Source organism: Scyliorhinus torazame, chromosome 17, assembly GCF_047496885.1.
Source record: "Scyliorhinus torazame isolate Kashiwa2021f chromosome 17, sScyTor2.1, whole genome shotgun sequence".
NCBI classification, from domain to species: domain Eukaryota; kingdom Metazoa; phylum Chordata; class Chondrichthyes; order Carcharhiniformes; family Scyliorhinidae; genus Scyliorhinus; species Scyliorhinus torazame.
The window spans coordinates 51,401,574-51,424,740 of NC_092723.1; the positions used below are offsets into that span (position 1 = coordinate 51,401,574).

A 23,167-nucleotide genomic window follows, 5' to 3' on the forward strand; every position below is an offset into this window, starting at 1 on the left:
AACTATTGAGCACTTCTTAGGCAAACCCGTCAATTTCTTGCGGTGTTCCCACATGGGCCAAGTACAATATTCAGATCAAATAGGACGGAGGTCATGTCGAAGGCTCGAGAGATCGGGACGCCATTTTTAAATAGCGTCCCAATCTCCCTGCGCTGAGGGATTTTAGTGAGTGGGGCTCCTCAGTGCAGAAATGAGACAAAGTGCAGCCTTGGCCACGTGTTCCCCGCTGAGGCCCCGTATCTAACTGGAGTCACGTTAGATAGTGTTGTGTTTCTTGCCGTCGCGAGCACCGGGAATTAAGCAGCTAAACGTGCTCACAATGGGACATAATTCCCATTTGGTTAAATCGCACCCATAACTTCTTAAAACGATTATCCAGTGGACACATTTGTCTTTTATGCTTTTTGTTACAATTTTTGCTTGAAGGCCTGTATCAATATTGTGGGCCTGGACTTTTTACTTTTTGCCCCAAGCTTGTGTCCCTCACCTGAATTTAAATTGTGAGTTGTGTAATTTCCCAGGAAGCATTGCCACTGTTCGCTTAACTGTGCTGATGGGATCTTTTTCCTCTGTTTCTTGCAGTATGTGCTCAAATGTTTTTCAAAATTATTCGGGAAGAAAGTGCTGGCAGGAGGCAATCTCTTCTTGCTGGTCTCATAAAATTAAAGTTCAAATTTGACTGTTTTCTGAGCCACTTCCAATGGCTTGTTAAAGAGTTGCAGGCTAGGCCACTCAACACGAGTACAAATGAGTAGTTTCCTAGGCGACAGTGATGGTTGTTTTACTTGAAGGGAATTTTCTATGTTCAGGTGAGCTAATTAAGGCAGTGTTGAAGGTTGGTTACAGCAGGAAACCGATTCAGAAGATCTGACTGCGGATCTCTGTACAGGACAGATATATTGATACATCCAAGAACATAAGAACTAGGAGCAGGAGTAGGTAATTCAGCCCCTGAAGTCTGCTCCACCATTCAATACATTCATGGTGATTATCTCATCCTCAACGCCACCTTCCTGCCTGCTCCCCATAACCCTTCAGCCCGCTACTAATTAAAAACCTATCCATCTCATCCTTAAATTTGTTTAGTTTTCCGGAGTCCACTGCACTCTGGGGTCGAGAATTCCACAGATTCATGACCCTTTGAGTGAAGTAATTCTCCCTCATTTCTGTTTTAAATCTACAACCCCTTAGCCTAAATCTATGGCCTCTCATTCTGGAATGTCCAACAATGGGGAACATCCGTTCTGTGTTCAATCCCCTTTAACATCTTATCTTCCTCAATTAGATCTCCTCTCATTATTCTAAACTCCAGCCAGTATCGATCTAAATTGCTCAATCTCTCTTCATAAGACAAGTCCTTCATCCCGCAATCAATCTAGTGAACCTCCTCTGAACCACCTCTAATGCATTTTCATCCTTCCTTAAATAAATGGACCAAAAACTTTGCGCAGTACTCCAGATGCAGCCGCACCAATAGCCTATACAGTTTCTCACCATTTAGATAATAAGTTGTCCTTTTGTTCCTCCCACCAAAATGGATAACCTCAAACTTAGCCACGTTAAATTCCATCTGCCAAATCTTGGCCCACTCACCTAACCTATCCATATCCATTTGTAAATTTCTTATTTCCTCATTGCGACTTGTTTTCCCACCTATTTTGGTGTCCTCTATAAATTTGGCGAGAGTACCTTCCATCCCGACATCCAAGTTATTAAACTAGATTGTAAATAGTTGAGGCCTGATAACCAAACTATGTGGCACCCCACTAGTTACAGCTTGCCAACCAGAAAAAAGACCCATTTATCCCCCACTCTCTGATCCTACCAGGTTGATATCTGGTTTGACGGGGCTGCCCTGTGAGGAGTGATTGATTCGATTGGCCCTCTTATTCACAAGAGTTTAGAAGGACGAGAGGAGATCTGATTGAAATGTATAAAGTTCAAAAAGGCCTGGACAGACTAGATGCAGGGGAGGTTGTTTTCCCTGGTTGGGGAATCTAGAACCAGGGGACGCAGTCTCAGGATACAGGGTAGGCTATTTAGGACTGAGATGAGGAGACATTTCTTCATTCAAAGGGTAGTGAACCTGTGGAGTTCTCCACCACAGAAGGCTGTGGAGATAGATAGTTTTTTTTTTTCAATGGCATCAAGGGATATGTGGAGAATGTTGATGAGGCATTGAGATCGAAGGCCAGCCATGATCATATTGAATGGTGGAGCAGGCTCAATGGGCCGAATACCCTACTCGTACAACTAGTTTCTGTGTTTTTTGAGCAGGATAATTGTAGTCAATACAATTGCCATTCGAAACACTGCTTTAGGTGCCTAAACAGATTTGTGTATGGGTGAGTAGGTATTGTAATACAGGATGGCTTGGCACAGGATCATCACTGCCAGCTGTTTTAGTCACAAGCTCATCATCCCAAGAGTATAAACTTGCAAAAGGAGCCCATGAGTAGATAACACGATAATAATGACACTGAAATGCCTTTCTCATCAACAAAGCAGTACATCAGACTCTGAGAGGATAGATATTCATCCAAGTGGCTGACCTCCCCATTTCTCTGAAAGGTTTGCCCACCTATGAACCACGCTTTGTCCCAAACCACAACTGCAATATTTTCCCTGTAACAGAGATGAGGAGGAATTGTTTCAGCAGAGGGTGGTGAATCTGTGGAACTCTTTGCTGCAGAAGGCTGTGGAGGCCAATTCACTGATTGTCTTTAAGGCAGAGATAGATAGGTTCTTGATTAATAAAGGGATCAGGGGTTATGGGGAGAAGGCAGGAGAATGGGTATGAGAAAATATCAGCCATGATTGAATGGCGGAGCAGACTCAATGGGCCAAGTGGCCTCATTCTGCTCCTATGTCTTATGGTCTTATGGCCTTATGATGAATACACAGACTCCATTAGCCTAGATCCTTGAACAAGGCAGTATTGGCAGTGTATCAATAATTATTAAAATGAACTGATGCTGTAAATTGCAAGCAGTAAACTCAGCTTGTTGTCTAGCTTTGCATCAGTGACCAGGCAGTAAAACCCAAATTTTACCTGCACTGTCAAATCACTACTGAAATTCTATTCATTTTTTTCACCATTTAGTTGCAGGCCAGTGCTCGAGATCTAAGAGCTGTTTTCACAAATGAATTTTCTGGCAGAGAATTATACTCGGCTGGTGCATTTATCAATCAGTTAAGGGAATTCTATGATTTTAAAAAAAAACGTATTTTCATTGAAATTTTAACATTAAAAAAAATATATATTTTATTCTCAACAATGCAAAGAAATTCCCGAAATTACAAAAACCAATCAAACATATAACAAACAGTTTGTCATTTTTTATTTTTGCAATCTATCTACTATATACCAGGATCCAGCACCCTACTGTCTGCCATAAAGGCCGCCCTCTTGTTAAACAGGACCGCAAATCCTCTCGACCTTTCAATTAAAGTTTGAATGGATCTCCTGTCCCATCCATCCCCTCTTTAGCCTTGTCTGGTCGCTAACCCTCAAATGTGTCGCCTGCAAGAAGATTACGTCGGCTTTTAAGTTCTTCAAATGTGCAAACACATTTAACCCCCTCATGACAGGGGGTCTCTGAATCCCCCCTCTATTTGGTTTCGCCCAATCTACTTTGTGAGGAGATACAGCCAAATCCAGGCCCGCCTCGGTTTCAGGCCCTCCCAAAATGGCCACCATCACTGCCCTCTCCCAAATCCAGCCACCAAGAAACCTGTGTCACCAGAACCCTACCCTCCCCCTCCCTCCACCTCCCCTTGGCTTCACAATTACCACCTTTCCCCCTGGCCCCTCCCCCTTTCCCCTTCGAACAGTTAGCCTGCCCCACCAACTCCCAAAATCACCCTCACCAGCCCCCCCCAAAGAATGAAAACCCAACCAACCTAGGCATGCCACCTGCACCTTCCCTCCCAGGATACCTACTGGAGCCCCCTCCTCACAGTGCTCACATTTACTAGCACCTCCGCTGGCATGGCGAACCTCACTTAGAAAACAACAAAAAGAACCCTACCCGAACAGCCGCAACTGCCCCAATACCCACTCCCCCATCCACACTATTGCAAACGAGAAAGAACACCCTCTTTGACGCACCCAATACCCCAAACCCCCATTGAGTGAAAAATGCAGAACTCCCAAGTAATCCCTAGGTCAATTGTGGTGAAGAACCAACACAAAAACATGTAAAACCTCCAAAAATTCTAATTACAATAATATCACTTCCTCCCACATCCCCTGCCTGTGATTCTTGAATTCACCAACGATGAACTTCATTAACTGCTCCGTTGGCAATTCGAAGGCCGTCGACGACACAGTGAGGTCTGCTATATTTTCCTTCTGAATCTTGAGCGGGGCTTTGTTCGATATAAGCCTTGTATTATAACCTGCTGATATCCCACATCGGAGGAGAAAGCAATGAACTTCACTTGCTTTATTCTTCCCACCAAACCACCCATTTACCAGGTAGAAAGGGCTAAAAACCCAAGTGGGAGACACTTTGGGCGGGATTCTCTGACCCGCCAGACCAGTTTTCTGCCATGGCCACTCCCACGTTGTCGGGCGATCTGCCGGCGTGAGTGTGCTACCGGCGAAGTGGAGGATCCCGCCAAAGGAGAATCCCATTGATTGTGTGTGATTGATCAGCTCATGGTGTCACCCAAAATCAGAATTGTCACATTTTTAGCAACATCGCAGCGAAACAAGGAAAAAGAGAAAAAAGCCAGAGGTATCAATGTAGAACAGGTACAGCACATCACCGGAGTCATTCCTAACATCCCCAACATGTTTCCTTCATTGATACAATATCCATCTGCAACAAAACAGGAAACTGTCAACAACAGAGTTACATGCCCATCGCTTCAAAGAAAAGCAACAGAGGGAAAAAAAACAGTAGACCCCCAAGGCTGGGGGGATTATATTACATTGAAACCCCACAATGCAATCCAACCCCGATCATGGCCCAGGACAGAACAGACCACCATCACATGACTGCAATACTACAGAGGACTGGCTATTACATGTCCAAGTAAAACTCAGACCTCAAACCTCGGACCCTGGGTCTCCTGTAGAGAATCACAAAAAGAGCAAGGAGGGAGAAATAAAGACCCGAGTTACCGACCCCACCATCGGGCAAAACAGCCAAAGAGGGAGACCCATATCAGGAGAAAAGACTAACTCGACCCAAAGGAAAAGTCAGATACAACCCAGTCCTCATCAGGATAACAGACAGTCTGCCTGGGCCCAAAGAGCATTTAAACACAGATGCTCAAAAACAAAATTGAAAGAAAAAGGCTTTAGAAAACTCAAAACTGATTAGCTCTAACTGTGGGGGTGGGCCTTCCTCAATCATAGCGAGGATAAACTAAAACTTCCAACACCACCTTCCACGCCTAACCTCACTCCTGCTCCACTCATCTTCCCTTCAAATAAGCCAAGGGGGGAGGAAACAAAACCACCCACTACTTCCATCACAAGGATTATCAGAGATTATAAAGCCCAAATACGTTTAGGATAAAGACTGTGCACAAATCAGCATTCAACATTCAGCTTAACGTGAGAGAAATTTGTTAAATCAGAATAACCAATGGTGCAGGTCATCATGCCCACATTACACATTACCCGGTAAGAAGAGAAAATCAACAGCATCAAGCAGATAGAAACATGATCAATAGAGAGTGAAGTTCAGGGGGACAACGGAGATGCAGAACCATCCTCAGGATAAAGATTTTTTCACTGGCGCACAAAGGAAGCAAAGAACATCGAACATAGATGTTACAGTGCAGAAGGAGGCGATTCGGCCCATCGAGTCTGCACCGGCTCTTGGAAAGAGCACCCTACCCAAGGTCCACACCTCCACCCTATCCCCATAACCCAGTAACCTCACCCAACACTAAGGGTAATTTTGGACACTATGGGCAATTTAGCATGGCCAATCCACCTAACCCGCACATCTTTGGACTGTGGGAGGAAACCGGAGCACCCGGAGGAAACCCACGCACACACGGGGAGAATGTGCAGGCTCCCACAGACAGTGTCCCAAGCCGGGAATTGAACCTGGGACCCTGGAGCTGTGAAGCAATTGTGCTATCCACAATGCTACCGTGCATCAAGGATAAGGCAGGATCAAGATCAATGAGCACTCCTTGGGATTTTTCAAGGATTCTATGGTTGAAGCATGAGACATCATTACGTCCATCAGGCGGTCAACAACCTAGGCTCCAGCCTGGGGAAATTACTTGATCGGTTCGGCCACCAACACCTGGAACAGGACAACACAGGGCCAGTGGTCGGAAGGCCAAACCAACACCAAGCCTCGAGTACAGGATTTGATGTGCTCCATCGAAATCTATAGTGTTCTCTCAGTACGACAAGGACCTCATCATGCACCTCCATCACCTCCATAGAAACATCCCGCAGCTCTTGGGACTGGGCCTTGATGACCTGCACCACAGAGCCAAGACTTTCAGCCAGAACAGGAGCGTCGGTGGCAGCCACCATCCGTCGATGCACACCGCACCGCCAGGGCGGGGGCCCGCCAAAAGAAACTATGCCATGAAAGGCAGGGCCCCAACCCAAATCCTTCTAGCTGGCATGAATAAACTGGGATTTAAACATTCTATCTCAGCTCTATCACACCAAAATATCAGCCAACAGTTCCCGGGACATAATGCAACCTATGCGCGCCGAAGAGATGTGTATAAGGATGAAAAGACAAATAAAAAACGAGCAGAGCTGGAGCACGTAAAAATGCAGCCCCTCCTGCGCTCATCACGTGACCCCCCCCAATACCTTTTTCTAGCGATTCACAAACCTCACCTCATACAAACACTCCCTCACATTGAATTGAATTTGTGCAAAGCAGTGGAACTTGACCCTTACCATTCTGGAAAATGCCAGTAGCATGCAGCTAACAACGATCTAATTTTATACCTTGTATCTCCCACTAGATGTTGCTCGTACACCTTAGAACTCCCTTATTGTGCACTATATCGTGCTAATATGTCCTTAGCTTAGAAGGTACAGTTGTTGATATTGTTTGATTACTGTGTTCATTTGATATTAGTTTGTCTGCTAGTTTTGTGGATATAGTTGATCCCATGTATTATAAACATTCGGGAGGGACGGCCTATGTATGCATTAAACATTTCCATGTATTGGCTCCAGTATCTTCTCGGTTACAGTGATGCAAAAATGGCACTGTGTAAATGTTTTCTTTGGACAAGGTGCAATTGTATAAAAATGTTTATAAATCCACAATCATAGTTGCTGCTTTTTAGTTTCAATCTAAAAGACCATATTGTTTGTCTCTGTACAGTAGATGTGTGGGATTCGGATAGCCACATGGGAGAGGTAGGAATGTTGACGGTACAGTTACATGAGTGATTGATTGGACAGAAATCACACGGATATTTCAATGAGAGTTTAGGACTTGTCCCCTTTCAATGATTAGCTGCAGGGTTTGGAAATCCACATATGTGGAGCAGATGGCTTCATTCACAGTCTAGAATAGTCTACCATAGCTTGTCAAAGCAATAGAATTCAATTTTACTTCAATTATTATATTAAGATTTTTATGATATTAGTTCAAAATTGCAGTAATTGTTTTGAAACCTGTATTTAATTTTAGTATCATTAAATCTGCAAACATTCAGATGAGAACAATAATATGACACAGTCTCTGGTGCGTGCAACACTACATGTTACTTAATTGCAGTTTCAAAGTTTAATATATCAGGACTTAGTAATAAAATGTCCTCATTGCGCTCCTGACTGTAATTTTATGCTGGGTAATGTTTTTTACTGGTGCCAGCTGCTGTTATGTTGTCTTGCCTAAATTTCATGAAGCGGCAGGCAATTTAAATGTGGGGACAACACAGCTGGGTCCATGTCCAATTTTCCCAATGTCTGTGTGCACACTGACTTCCTCTGGGTAGGAATCTTTGGACAGGAATCAGGATTTGAGGGACTGTTGTTGTTTTCCATTCCTCTGCGGGTCCAATCTGTTGTGCTGGCTGAAGTCAGCAAATTCAGCACAGATCACCGTCAAATTGCCTTGTGTGTGTGGCTCAGTTCGTTATCATGTTGTTGTCCAAACGTTCACGTGCATCATTTGCTGGTGATTTTGATTCGATCCTCCAAAGAAAATATTTAGACATAGTGGTATTTTTAAATGGGGAACTGAAAATGTTTAGTGGACGTTATCTTCCAGCATCAATTGATGCCATACTAGCTGTATAAATCTTCGGTGGAACTGTCATAATATATACCAGTATATCATGGTGCAGACACACACACTGATGGACACACAGTAAGACCAATCAACACACACAACACCGCAGCCAATCACCAGATAGAGCACACTCACTATAAAGACAGAGGGCATCAGTTTTCCCGCTCATTCGGGATGCAGCCTCTCAGAAGGTCAGAGCTTACAGCTTACAGCACAGATCTTCATCACGTGCTGAGTGCATAGACTGGTTAGGACAGGCATAGGTCTTTGGTTTAATCTGACATCGTGTTAACCCACAGTGAAAGTATGTTCAACAGTTTCCAGCTTAATAAAATAGTGTTGTACTATTTTAAGTGTTGGTGGCCAGTATGTGTCCCACGGATCCAGAGCACCCAACACATCAGGAACGTGATAGGGGCAATTCTCCGGGCACGTTGCGCCCGGCGCAAATCCTGTTAGCTCGGGAGAATTCTGGGAGAGGCCTGAAATGGGATTTGTGCTTGATACCAAACAGTTTCTGATGCTCCCGGCACACTCCAGCTGGCAGGATCTGCTTTAAGCCGGATTCTCATGGTTCCTGCAGTTCTCCCACCCGCCGGCGCAGCATGAAGCTGGCATGAATCAATCGTGGTCTCCACAAAGCTCTTCAGGGGGTTGGAGTTGTTTGGAGGGCTGGAAGGTTCCAGGTTGGGGATCGCCCCTGGGCTGGAGGGTTGTGAGGGGCTTTGCGTCTATGAGGCCTTCAAGCATCCTTAAATATTGTGGAGACCCATAACAGGGGCAATCACAGCTGCAACTTTTCTGTCCTACCAAACACTTCCAAGACAGAGCCCTGCTCCAGCTTCTCTCGTGCTAGCCAATTTCACCTCCTTGATATTTTTTTATTAGTGTCACAAGTCGGCTTACATTAACACTGCAGTGAAGTTACTGTGAAATATCCTAGTCGCCACACTCTGGTACACTGAGGGAAAATTCATAATGTCCAGTTCACCTAACAAGCACGTCTTTCGGGACTTGTGGGAGGAAAATAGAGCACCCGGAGGAAACCCACGCAAATACATGAAGAACATGCAGACTCCCACAGATAGTAATTCTGACTGTGAGCAGCCTTAAGCTTCAAAGCTGAAGGCTATTTCAAATGAGGGATTAGCCTTGTTCGTTGTGAGAGCACTTCATGCCCCTGAACCCTGAAGTGTCTCCTCGAAGAAACAGGTGCCCTGTCTGAGAGGGTGATCAGTGAACTGGATGTCCTGCCATCTTTGATGCTCGAACAGTGGGCAGGATTCCCTGTCCCGCAGCTCCAGTTTTCTGGTGTGGCGTGCCCCGGCCGGCAGTGGGATTCTCCGTCTCGCCAGCCGACCAGTGGGGTTTCCCATTGTGGGCAGCCCCACGCTGTCGGGAAATCCCCAGGTGTGGGAGCGCTGCCGGCAAAATGGAGAATCCCGACAGCAGAGAATCCAGCCCAGTGTGCCTGTACTCTCGGAGCACCAGCACCATAGAGGCAGCTGCCAACAATCAAACATCAAAAGGCAGGGCTTCGCCACTGAGGATCCTCTTGTGGCTAAGTGTCTGGATTGGAGGACAGCTGAGCTGAACCTCACTAGTGTTCCCGGCAGCGGTCTGGGGTCTAGGGGTTCCTCATTTGAGTGGGAGTGAGTGTGCAGAGCGAGGTTTGTCAGCACAACTGGCTCGGTGGATGGCACTCTGAGAGAAGATGGGAGAGCCATGGTAACGGTGGTGGAGGCCTGGATATTTGAGGATCCCAGGATGAAAGAACTAACTGATTGTCAGTCTCTCTCCCTCTGCAGTTCTTTCCAGATACCAAAATGTTTGCTGGATCCCACGGAAGCTGTCCTTGCTGTGCTTGTCACAGCCAAGGTGGGCAGACACGAAGAAGGCAGCCAGGCCAAGCAGGCTGGATGTAGCACCCTATGTGCAGGGGGGCCATCGTATACCCTGCCCTTCAAGTTGAGAAGGGGGCCAGAAGGGGACACCAGCGATGAGCCATGGTGTACAGGAGTCATCGGTCCTTCCACGCGCTGACGGACAGCATATGCCACAGAAAACTGCGTCTCAGCAGAGAGTCAGTGCAGCACCTGTGCCACATCTTCATGGACATGGCACCTTGTGGAGGAGGAGGACACCCACTCCCAGTGGCCTTGAAGGTCACGGCAACTCTAAATGTCTAACCATCAAGTCATTCCAGGGCTTGGGCGAGGACATGTGTGGCATCTCGCCGTCAACATCCCCACAGGTGCATCCGGGAGGTGGATGCTCAACATTGACCAGACCCACCAAGACACCAGGGCTGCAGAATTTTCCACCATCGCAGGGAGGCCACAGGTCCAGGGGGCCATCGATGGCACACATGTCGCCCTGAGTGCACCGGGGCATTAGAGAGGGCCCTATATTAACAGGAAGGGATTCCACTCCCTGAATGTTCAGATCATGTGCCACCACTGCCTCAGGATCATGCACATCTGTTCCCGCTGCCCTGGGAGCATGACAGCTACATCCTGGGGAACTCCGAGATCCCCGGTGTCTTTGAGAACTGCCCAGAATTATGATTTGGCTTGTGGAGGACAAAGGATACCTGCTGAGTTCATGGCTGATGACACCAGTGCGGAAGTCTAAGACCACGGCGAAGACCCATTTGAATGAGGCCCATGCTGTCATCGAGCAGTGCATTGGGATGCTAAAAATGTGGTTCCACTGCCTGGACCTCTGTGGTGGGACTCTACAGTACAGTCCCCAGACAGTCTCCTGCTTTGTAGCCATCTGCTCTGGCCTCCATAATCTGCCACAGCAGCAGGGCGATATGCTGGACGAAGAGCTGAAGGAGGAGGAGGAACATGCGGCCTCGCCTGAGGAGGATGAAGAGGAGGAGGACCAGGATGGGCTAGAGCATGAGCCCGAGGAGGAGCCAGAGGATGGAGGACAGGTGGCGGCAAGGATCCAGCATTCCAGGACAGAGTTTCCAACTGGCACGGATTTTACGTATTTTCCATATTTTATACGGAAAACCCGTTCGAATACGGAAGTACACTTTTTCTCAGTGAATTATGGAAAAGCTGCCTCTCAAAATGCATTATTTGGTTTCCTTGGTGACAGGGCCTCACACAGAGGGCCCATCTCCTCTCTGCCCCGCACACTATCAGCATATGCGTGCCTGACATGTATGCGCTGTTAGTGTACGGGGCAGAGAAGAGAGAGGGCGGCACCCCTGTGCGGGGCCCGTTCGCCAAGGAAACCAATACATACCTCGATGCCTCACTATCAGGTGATCCTGACCTTCTCGCGGTCTCTGAGACATTGAGGTATCCGGATTTTATTGGGATAAAAAAATCACGTCGAGGGAGGGTGGACTACAGTAAGTAGACTCAACACTAGCTCTATCACTGATCTATGTATTTAAAGAAAAGAAAGTGCTGGAAATACTCAGGTCAGGCAGCATCGATGGGGAGAGAAGCAGAGTTAGCGGGCAGGATTCTCCGCTCCCGGAACTCAGTGCCCGCGCCGTCGTGATTGCAGTCGCGTTTCACGACGGTGTGGACAGGACCCGGCACGACCTATTCTGGCCCCGTTAGGGGGCCAGCACGGCGCTGGAGCGGTTCACGCTGCTCCAGGGTCGCCGCGCCAACCCACGCATGCGCAGTTGGGCCGTGCCATCCTGCGCATGCGCGGGGAACGTCTTACGCGCACCGGCCCCTCACCAACATGGCACCGGTGTTCTGGGACCGCTCGCTGAAGGAGGTAGGCACGGGGGGAGAGAGGCCGGCCCGCCGATCGGTGGGCCCCGATCGCGGTCCAGACCGCATCGGAGGCCCCCCCGGTGAAGGAGCCCCACCCCCCACAGGCCGCCCCCCCAGCGTTCCCACAGTGTTCCTGCTGGTAGCCAGAGGTGGTGGATGCTAGCGGGAACCTGTCGTGTCGTAGCGGCCGCTCGGCCCATCCGGGCCGGAGAATCGCCGCTCGCTGTTTGCGCCGATTCTCCGAGCGGCCCGGCGCGAATCGTGCGGCGCTGGTTTCGGGGGTGGGGTGGGAGAATGACGTGCGAGGGTCGGGGCGGGGTGGTGCGATTCGCGCGGTGCCCCGGCGATTCTCCTGTGGGGGGGGAGAATCACGCTTTCAGAATTGTTGAAAGGTCATTGATCTGAAATTTTAACTCTACTTCCCTCTTTCTATACTGATGGAGTGCACCTGATTATACATTGCACATTCTTAAGTTTCAGCAGGATTCAGTTCATAAATCCTTGTTTTACTCGTGGAAAATGCACTTTTTGCTGTGAGCATGAAACAAAATTGCTGAAAAAGTAAATCTGAATCAGAATGCATCTAATTAACCTTCTGCCTTCGACTGTTGGTGGCCATTTTCTTTCCTTTGTGCTCTTTTACCTTTACTATCAGAAACCCTAATTTGAACATCAAATCTGTTAGTGCTACTTCATGAAAATATTTTTTGAAAGAAAGAAAGAAACAAAAGGATTCCTTTTGCCTATATACAGTTTCTTGTAAGAATTCAATTAAGTTAATCAAGCATTCAGGACAATTTTGAACTTCATGTAAAAAGGCGAATATTTTGTTCACATTTTTCATTCTTAGATTTACTGAATGTTTGAAACTTAATTTGAAAACACCCACTCATGATCATGTACATGTATGAAGCATTGGATTTGCATTTTCCATTTGTGTTTCTGATTTATAATAATAATAATAATCTTTTTATAACAATCCTTATTGTCACAAGTAGGCTTACACTGCAATGAAGTTACTGTGAAAAGCCCCTAGTCGCCACATTGTGACGCCTGTTCGGGTACATAGAGGGAGAATTCAGACTGTCCAAATTACCTAGCAGAACGTCTTTCGGGACTTGTGGGAGGAAACCGGAGCACCCGGAGGAAACCCACGCAGACATGGGGAGAACGTGCAGACTTCACACAGACAGTGACCCAAGCCGGGAATCGAACCTGGGACCCTGGAGCTGTGAAGCAACAGTGCTAACCACTGTGCTAAGGACAGCTCTGCTGCTCTTCAGGATCTGATTAAGTCTGACTCCTGTCTTTCTTCTGACAGCGCGTCCACACCCATGCTAATGACGGAGGGCAGGATTCTCCGGTTGCAACCGCCCAGCGACTGGAGAATCCCGCCTGAGGTCAATGGAGTTCTCCATTGTACGCGGCTCACCCGTGGAATTCTTGCAGTGGGCGGTGCAGGAGAATCCAGCCCGGAGTCTTCATCGGGGGCTTTTGATCTTGGACCACTGTGGGGCGGGGGACAGAATGGGGGAACAGGAGGTGTGGGTAGGCCCGCTGTGAAAATTTAAATGACAAGGCCCTGCCTTCTCAACCTTGCCCCTCTCCTGAGATGTGGTGATCCTCAGGTTAAATCACCCACCAGTCAGCTCTTCCCTTCAAAGGGTGAGCCTATGGACTAAGGTGACTTTACCATCCTTATCAGCAAAGTCTTGCATCTCCTCAGGTTTGTTTCACTGTTTGGTGATGGTTCAAATGGTCCATTATTTATTTCTTGATCCACTGGTGCAGTGTGATCTTTCCCAATCTTATGACCTGCAGGAGTAAATTGAGTGTGCTGCTTCTCCACTCCCCTCTTTCAACTTGCAGACAGAACCGGACGATGGCAGTGTCAATCGACTAAAGTTCCTTGGTGAGACCAGCAAAAATGAAAGAGTTAAATTCTGTCCTTAGCAGCTTCATCTTTTTTTTTTAAATGCCCAAATCATGGGTTAATTTGATGGAGAGACATACACTTGAATTAAACAATGTGCCTCGGCAATGTCTGGCAGCATATGTCAATCCACATTTACATAAATTCCTTATTCAGCCAACCATTTAGTTTGCAAGTTGCAAATACTCCAAAAGGCAGCTTTTCACAGGGCAAGGCTGCAACTTGAAAATCACTGACTTCAGATTAACACTCTTTCTTAGAGAAGATAATGTTTTCGTGAATTTGCTCATCGTCTATCCAGTCAATTTGGGCGCTGTGGCAGAAGGTCAATATTAAGGACTAGTTGATGAATCCATGTGAACAGTCGGGAACCTCACATGTTAGTTCTGCATGTTGGGAAATTGTACGCACATTGTCCACTATTTTCTGTCCATTAATTTTAATGGACTGATAATAGGGGGCTGCACGTAGCGTATGGGTTTGCAGCCTACAGTTGTAAAATTATGGTGCATGTCAGGCACATTACATACTGGAAGTGATTGACTGATGGCACATGCAAATGTTACTTTCATTGGAAGAATGACTGCTATTTATAAGATTAATTACTTATTTGTTTTGGATCCAATTTTTATGTTCTCTCCAATTGGCTGAGCTTTTGACTGAAATTCCATCAGCTCTGGGCAAAAAGCTTTCTCTGTCACACAATGTGCTGTTTGGAGCATGTCTCATTAATATTATCACAGTTACATATAGCTCTAGTTGTACCTCATAGGAGGACTATGTTCAATTCTGTGCATCAGACCTCAAGAAGGGTCTGTAGACTGAGGAGCACATTTGCCAGAATGATGCTGAACTAAAACGGTTAATTTTGGGGGAATAGATTGCAGAGACCAGACTTGTATTCCCTTTCTTATAGACGGTCAGGGATGATATAATTGAGGTGTTTTAAGTCAATTAAAGGATTTAATAGAGACTTAGACATGGTTTTAGGAGGTAATATGTGAACCCCTCCTGCTGTCTCTTTGATCTTGTGGACTGAGATTCAAAGAAAAGACCAAAGCCTATGGGCGGGATTCTCCACCCCCCCCCCCCCCCCACCCCCCACCAGATTTCTGGTGCAGCACCCCCCCGGATTCTCCGTCTCGCCATCCAGCCAATAGGGTTTCCCATTGTGGGAAGCCCCACGCCGTCGGGAAATCCCCGGGCTGCCGGCGAAACGGAGAATCCCGACAGCGGAGAATCCAGCCCTATATGTCTGGGGCCCAGTCGGTTGCAGGAGTTGGCGGAAGGAGACAACAACTACCTAATAGGACTCCACTCCAGCTTTTGTCAGGAATATTCCCTTTAACTCAATGTTGTCGTCGTCGCCTGCATCTTCACTGTCGCTGTCCAGCATGGTTAAAATCATCACAAATGTGCTGATGAACAATCTGCCCTTTAGTAGGATGCAAACCAGTTCCCCGTCGGCCACCAGCAGGTTTCCCGATCCGCCATAGCGAGCACCAGCAGAAGATCCCGCGGGATATTCACGCCAGCGTAAAACCGATTCTTGAACCTCCTGCCAAATTTCCCCCCCACTCCACACACCATTGAACGCACCGGCAGGGCATGGGAGAATTCCACTCTACCTTCCCTGTTCTGGTATCTTCGATCGCACAATCATTTTTTAAAAATTAATTTGCCGGAGTTGGCGTCACTGATTGGGCCAGCATTTATTGCTCATCGCTAGTTGCCCTTCAGAAGGTGGTGGTGAGTTGTCTTCTTGAACCACCGCAGTCCTTGAGGCGTAGGTACACCCACAGTGCTGTTAGGGAGAGAGTTCCAGGATTTTGACCCAGCGACAGTGAAGGAAGGGCGATATAGTTCCAAATCTGGGTGATGAGTGACTTGGAGGGGAACCTCCAGGTGGTGGGGTTCCCAGATATTTGCTAGTCTTGTCCTTCTAGATGGTAGTGGTCATGGGTTTGGAAGGTGCTGCCTAAGGAACCTTGATGAGTTACTGCAGTGCATCTTGTAGATGGTACACAAGTTTGCCGCTGTTCATCGATGGTGGAGGGATTGAATGTTTGTGGAAGGGGGAGCAATAAAGCGGGCTGCCTTGTCCTGGATGGTGTCGAGTTTCTTGAGTGTTGTTGGAGCTGCACTTATCCAAACAAGTGGAGAGTATTCCATTACACTCCTGATTTGCGCCTTGTCAAACCCAAAGTCTCAGCAGGTCTGAAAAGAGCTAACATTTTGAGTCCAGATGACCCTTTGGAAATAGGTAGATGATGGACAGGCTTTGGGAGGGTCAGGAGGTGACTTATTTGCTGTAGGATTCCTAGCCTTTGACCTGGCCTGGTAGCCACAGTATTAATATGGCTAATCCAGTTCAGTTTCTGATCAATGGTAACCTCCTGGATGTTGATTGGGAGGGATTCAGTGATGGTAAAGTCATTGAATGTCAAGGGGCGATGGTTAGATCCTCTCTTGTAGGAGATATTCATTGCCCGGCACTTGTGTGATGCAAATGTAACTTGCCACTTGTCAGCCCAAGCCTGGATATTGTGCAGGTCTTGCTGCATTTGGACATGGACTGCTTCCTTATCTAAGGAGTCGCGAATGGTGCTGAACATTGTGCAGTCATCTGTGAACCTTCCCACTTCTGTTCTTATGATGGAAGGGAGGTCACTGATGAAGTAGCTGAAGATGGTTGGGCCTAGGACACTGCCCTGAGGAAATCCTGCAGTGATTTCTTGGATCTGAGATGATTGACCTCCAACCACCACAACCATCCGTAAAAGCCTAGATAGAGTTAAACCATTTCCTCTTGTTGGGGAATTCAGGACAACAGGATGTAAAAGAGGTGGATCATTCAGGGGTGATGTACGGAAGCACTTCTTCACCCAACGAGTAATGGAAATCTGAAACTCTCTTCCAGGAAGCAGTGGAGGTTTAGGGTCTTTTCAAGAATCTCAATACTAAGATAGATTTTTGTCAGGCAAGGTTTATGGGGTACAGAATCAAGATGGGCAAAGAGAGTTAAGAAACAGATCTAATTACAAGGTAAAAAAAATAAGCAGTTTTGCGGGACTGAATGGGCTACTCCAGTTCCTATGCTCTTACCTTTCCAAGAAAGCTTACCTCTGTCCCATCGGCTTTGGCAATTTTGTGATTTCTCGGGATTTGCAACTTATTTAGCGCCGTACTTGACCAAAAGATAACCATCTTTAAATTATGTGAGAACAATAAACAAAACTGCTGAGAGCTATTTAGCCAGCATAGCCCAGAAAATTATGATTTGAAATTAATAATTGGAATAAAATTTATTGTGGTAATATTGTTTCCTTTGAAGCAATAAGCACTGGTATTATTCCAACAGCTGGTTTTATTTTAAATTGTGATGAGAGAACAGTAACAAACTGTGCTTTTGGTCGTCATGCCTGTTTTGTTTGGGGTTAGCATGTGAAAATACTCAGCTTGTCCAGAAATAAATTGTTGCTGTCAGTTGTGCCATGTGAAGAATTTGATAACAGGTGTTTATGATAATTTGAAGTGACAGATTTTTTTCTTGCCATTTAATTTTTTTCTCTCTTCATTTTAGAAGGGAGTAGGGTAATTTCCTAACTTCCTAGCTTCTCTGCTGTCTGCTCCATGCCTTCTCCAAGCTCATTGTTAAATATGAAACCTACCTCCTTCTCCCTCGACCCTTTTCCCACCAAATCATCGACCACCCAGCTTCCCTTTCTGGATTTACGGCAACTGATCTTGCTAACAGCTCTCTCTTCTCCAGTACTGACTCCCTTCTTCAAATCTGCCATCATTGCCACTCTCCTCAGAAACCCAACCCTTGAGCCCTCAGTCCTTGCAAGCTGTTGTTCCAACCAATTTTTCAAATCCTTGATTGTGTTGTCATCTCCCAAATCAAAATCTATATTTTCCATATTTGAATTCCTCCAATCAGGTTTCCATCACTACCATAGTACTGAAACAACTCTGAACAAAATCACAATTTATACCCTGTGAGTGGAATTTTCCACATCCCACGCCTTGTGTTCGCAGCGACAGAAGCAACCCACCATTGGCTGGCGATAGGATCTTTTGGCCTTCCCATTGTCAACAGGGTTTCCCGTTGTATGGATCCCACAATGCCAAGAAACCAGTGGTGGGTGCCGTCGGTGGTGGGACCAGACGATCCTGCCGGTGGGAAAGGCCGAAAAATTCTGGCACCTGACTGCAACCATGGTGCACTATCCCTCCTCATTTTTCTGATCTTAAACTTCCTCCAACACCATCTTTCCATTGTCCAGCTGGTTGCCTTATCCTGTTCCATCATTATCTGTATAGCCATAGCTGGGGAATGTTTTCTCTTCCTGCTCCTTTACCATTAACTCTGCAATGTCCCAAGTCATTACCTTTGGCACCTTCCTATTCTCATCTACGTGACTCCCGATGGAAAGACCATCAGAAAACACCACATCAGGTTCCACTTGAATGCTGAGGATTATCTGATCATCCCCCCATTGTTTCTGATTTGTCACGCTGTCTGCCTAATGTTCATTATTGGATGAGCAGGAATTTCCTCCAACTAAATATTGGGAAAGACAACTCCATTGGGTGGGTTTCTCCATCCCGCCCCACCAGATTTTCCGTTTTGCCAGCTGGTCAATGGGATATTCCATTGTGGGGCAGCACCACGACGTCGGGAAACCCCTGGGCTGCTGACAAAACGGAGAATCCCGATGGCGGAGAATTTAGCCCATTGTCTTTGGTCTCTGTGGAAAAATCTATTCCTTAACTATTGACTCCACCCCTCTCCTTGCTAACTGATTGAGGCCAAGCAACTCATTCTCAAACTTGGTGTTGTATTTGACCCGAGATGAGCTGTTGCCTGCATGTCCATTCGAATACTAGGGCTGCATACTTCCATCAGTGTAACATTTACCTGTTCCCCTCCCTTCCTCGGATCATCTGTTGCTGATACCCTCGTCCGTAGCTTTGTTACCTTAGATGTGACTGATCTAATCTTCTCATGGCTGGCCTCTCATCTTGCACCCTCCATAAACTTAATAGTTGAAAACTCTGTTGCCCCTGCCCAAACTTTCACTTAATCATCCCAGTGTGCACTGAGCCATATTGGCTCCTGATCAGTAACAGCTTGTCATTAAAATTCACATCCTTGAGCTTAAAAAACCTTCCTAGACTCACCAATCTGGGGCGGGATACTCTAAACCCGCGGCAGAGTGTCCACGCCGTCGTAAACGCCGTCGCATTTCGACCCGATGACTAATTCTGGCCCCTACAGGGGGCCAGCACGGCACTGGAGCGGTTAACGCCGCCCCAGGTGCAGATCCCGGCGCGGACTGGGTGCCACGGGATCCGTGCATGCGCAGTGGCTTCCTTCAATGCGCCGGCCCCGAAGCAACATGGTGCAGGGCTACAGGGGCCGGCATGTGGGAAAGGAGGCCCCCAGCCAGAAAGGCCGGCCTGCCGATCGGTGGGCCCGGATCGCAGGCCAGCCCCCCCCCCCAGGGTCAGACCCCCCCTCCCCCCCACAGGCCTCCCCCCGACCCTTCCACGCCGAGTTCCCGCCGGCTGAGAGCAGGTGTGGACGGCACCAGCAGGACTCGGCGTTTTCACTTTAAAAAAAAAAATGTTTATTCAAAGTTTTTCCAACAAAAATTTTCAACCAATTAACCCCCCCCCCCCCGTAACAGGAAAGAGAAAAGAACAGAACAGAACATAAACATATCAACCAAACATACTACAGAACTTATACAATGGGTTTCTCCCGCACATAATAACCCTCCCATATGCTTTTTTACAAGTACCCCTAGGGAAAACCCTTCCCCCGCCCGCCCAAATATTCCCCCCCCCCCGAAAGAAACACCCCTTTCCCCTCCCCTCTTCCCCCCCCCCCCCCACTCCCTCCCTGGGTTGCTGCTGCTGTTGACCGACCTCATTCTAACGCTCCGCGAGATAGTCTAGGAACGGTTGCCACCTCCTGAAGAACCCCTGCGCAGACCCTCTCAAGGCAAACTTTATCCTCTCCAGCTTAATGAACCCTGCCATGTCATCTATCCAGGCTTCCACACTGGGGGGCTTCACATCCTTCCACATGAGCAAGATCCTCCGCCTGGCTACCAGGGACGCAAAGGCCAGAATACCGGCCTCTTTCGTCTCCTGCACTCCCGGTTCGTCCGCCACCCCAAATAATGTCAGCCCCCAACTTGGCTTGACCTGGACTTTCACCACCTTGGATATAGTCTTCGCAAAACCCCTCCAGAACCCATCTAATGCCGGGCTTCCCGAGCACCTCCCGCATCTGTCCTCCATCCCAAAGAACCTACTCAGCCTCGCCCCTGTCATATGCGCTCTGTGAATGACCTTAAACTGTATCAGGCTGAGCTTGGCACACGAGGAAGAGGAATTAACCCTACTCAGGGCATCAGCCCACATACCCTCTTCAATCTCCTCCCCCAACTCCTCCTCCCACTTGCCCTTCAACTCCTCTACCGAAGTCTCCCCCTCTTCTTTCATCTCCTGATGTATCGCCGAAACCTTGCCTTCTCCGACCCATACACCCGAAATCAGCCTGTCCTGAATCCCGTGTGTCGGGAGCAATGGGAATCCCCTCACCTGCCGCCTCACAAACGCCCTCACTTGCCAGCTCCGAAACCCCCCGTCCATCCTTCCTGGGACGAACCGATGGTTCTCCCGGATCGGGGACCACACCGAGGCTCCCGTCTCACCCCTATGTCGTCACCACTGCCCCCAGATCTTCAGCGTTGCCGCCACCACCAGAACCGTGGTGTACCTTGTCGGCGAGAGTGGCAGCGGTGCCGTCACCAGCGACCTCAAGCTCGTTCCTTTGCAGGATGCCACCTCCAACCTCTTCCATGCCGCCCCCTCTCCCTCTATTACCCACTTACAGATCATCACCACGTTGGCTGCCCAATAATAGTCACCCAGATTCGGCAACGCCAGCTCTCCCCTACTACGCTCCAGAAACCCCCTCCTTACCCTCGGGGTCTTGTTTGCCCACACAAAACCCATGATGCTCCTACCTACCCGCTTAAAAAAGGCCTTGGTAATCATAATAGGAAGGCACTGGAACACAAAAAGAAACCTCGGGAGGACCATCATTTTAATCGACTGTACCCTGCCCGCAAGCGAGAGTGGCAACACATCCCATCTTTTGAAGTCCTCCTCCATCTGCTGCACCAGCCGCGTCTAATTAAGTTTGTGCAGGGCCCCCCAGCTCCTAGCTACCTGGATCCCCAAGTACCGAAAGCTCCTTTCCGCCCTCCTCAACGGTAGGTCGTCTATCCCTCTTCCCTGGTTCCCTGGATGCACCACAAAGACCTCACTTTTCCCTACATTGAGCTTATAGCCCGAGAAGTCCCCAAACTCCCTTAGGATCCGCATGACCTCCACCATCCCCTCCACTGGATCTGCCACGTACAGCAACAGGTCGTCCGCATACAGCGACACCCGATGTTCCTCTCCCCCTCGGACCACCCCCCTCCATTTCCTGGACTCTCTTAATGCCATGGCCAAAGGCTCAATTGCTAATGCAAACAACAGGGGGGACAGGGGACACCCCTGCCTCGTCCCTCGATACAGCCGAAAATACTCCGACCTCCGCCGATTCGTAGCCACATCGGGGCTCTATATAGGAGCTTAAACCACCTGATAAACCCTTCCCCAAACCCAAACCTCCGCAACACTTCCCAGAGATACTCTCACTCCACCCGGTCAAAGGCCTTCTCCGCGTCCATAGCTGCCACTATCTCCGCCTCTCCCTCCACTGAGGGCATTATAATCACATTGAGGAGCCTCCGCACATTGGTGTTTAGCTGCCTGCCCTTTACAAATCCTGTCTGGTCCTCATGAATCACCCCCGGGACACTGTCCTCAATTCTCGTAGCCAGCAATTTTGCCAGCAACTTAGCATCCACATTGAGGAGCGAGATCGGTCAAAACGACCCACATTGCAGTGGGTCCTTGTCCCGCTTCAGGATCAGAGATCAGCGCCCCGGACATTGTCGGGGGCAGGGTCCCCCCCCTCCTTTGCCTCATTGAAAGTCCTCACTAGCAACGGGGCTAACAGGTCCGCATACTTCCTGTAAAACTCAACCGTGAACCCATCTGGCCCCGGGGCCTTCCCCACCTGCATGCTCCCCAGTCCTTTAACCAGCTCCTCCAACCCAATTGGCGCCCCCAAACCAGCCATCTCCTGCTCCTCCACCCTCGGGAACCTCAGTTGATCTAGAAATCGTCGCATCCCCTCTTCCCCCGCTGGGGGCTGAGATCTGTACAGCTCCTCATAAAAGTCCTTAAATGCCTCATTTACTTTCAGCGCACTCCGCACCGTAGTTCCCCTGCTATCCTTAACTCCACCTATCTCCCTCGCTGCCATCCTCTTACGGAGCTGATGTGCCAGCATCCGGCTCGCCTTCTCTCCATACTCGTACATCGTCCCCTGTGCTTTCCTCCACTGTGTCTCTGCCTTCCCTGTGGTCAACAGGTCGAATTCCATCTGCAGACTTCGCCGCTCCCTAAGCGGTCCCTCCTCGGGGGCCTCTACATATCTCCTGTCTACCCTTAGGATCTCCCCCACTAACCACTCCCTTTCCCTGCCCTCTCTCTTCTCCCTGTGAGCCCTGATGGAGATTAACTCTCCCCTGACCACCACCTTCAGCGCCTCCCATACTACCCCCACCTGCACCTCCCCGTTGTCGATGGCCTCCAAATACCTTTCAATGCACCCCTGCACCCTCACGCACACCTCCTCATCCGCCAGTAATCCCACATCCAGACGCCACAGCGGGTGTTGGTCCCTCTCATCTCCTAACTCCAGCTCCACCCAGTGCGGGGCGTGGTCTGAGATAGCTATGGCCGAGTACTCCGTTCCCTCCACTTTCGGGATCAGCGTCCTACTCAAGACAAAAAAATCTATCCGGGAGTAGGCTCTGTGTACGTGAGAAAAAAAAGAAAATTCCCTGGCCAGGGGCCTCGCACATCGCCACGGATCTACTCCCCCCATCTGGTCCATAAACCCCCTAAGCACCTTGGCCGCAGCCGGCCTCTCCCCCGTCCTAGATCTGGAGCGATCTAATGCTGGGTCCAACACCGTGTTGAAATCCCCCCCCATTATCAAGCTTCCTGCCTCCAGATCCGGAATCCGCCCCAACATGCGCTTCATAAATCCAGCATCATCCCAGTTCGGGGCGTAAACGTTTACCAATACCACC

The 23,167-nt window shown here is 48.5% G+C and overlaps 1 protein-coding gene across 5 annotated transcripts in view; it reads left to right on the forward strand.

Annotated features, from left to right (window-relative positions):
* The window catches only part of LOC140393873 (neuron navigator 1-like), a 970,643-nt gene that overhangs the window by 131,697 nt on the left and 815,779 nt on the right, over positions 1–23,167 (forward strand). The window lies entirely within an intron of this gene.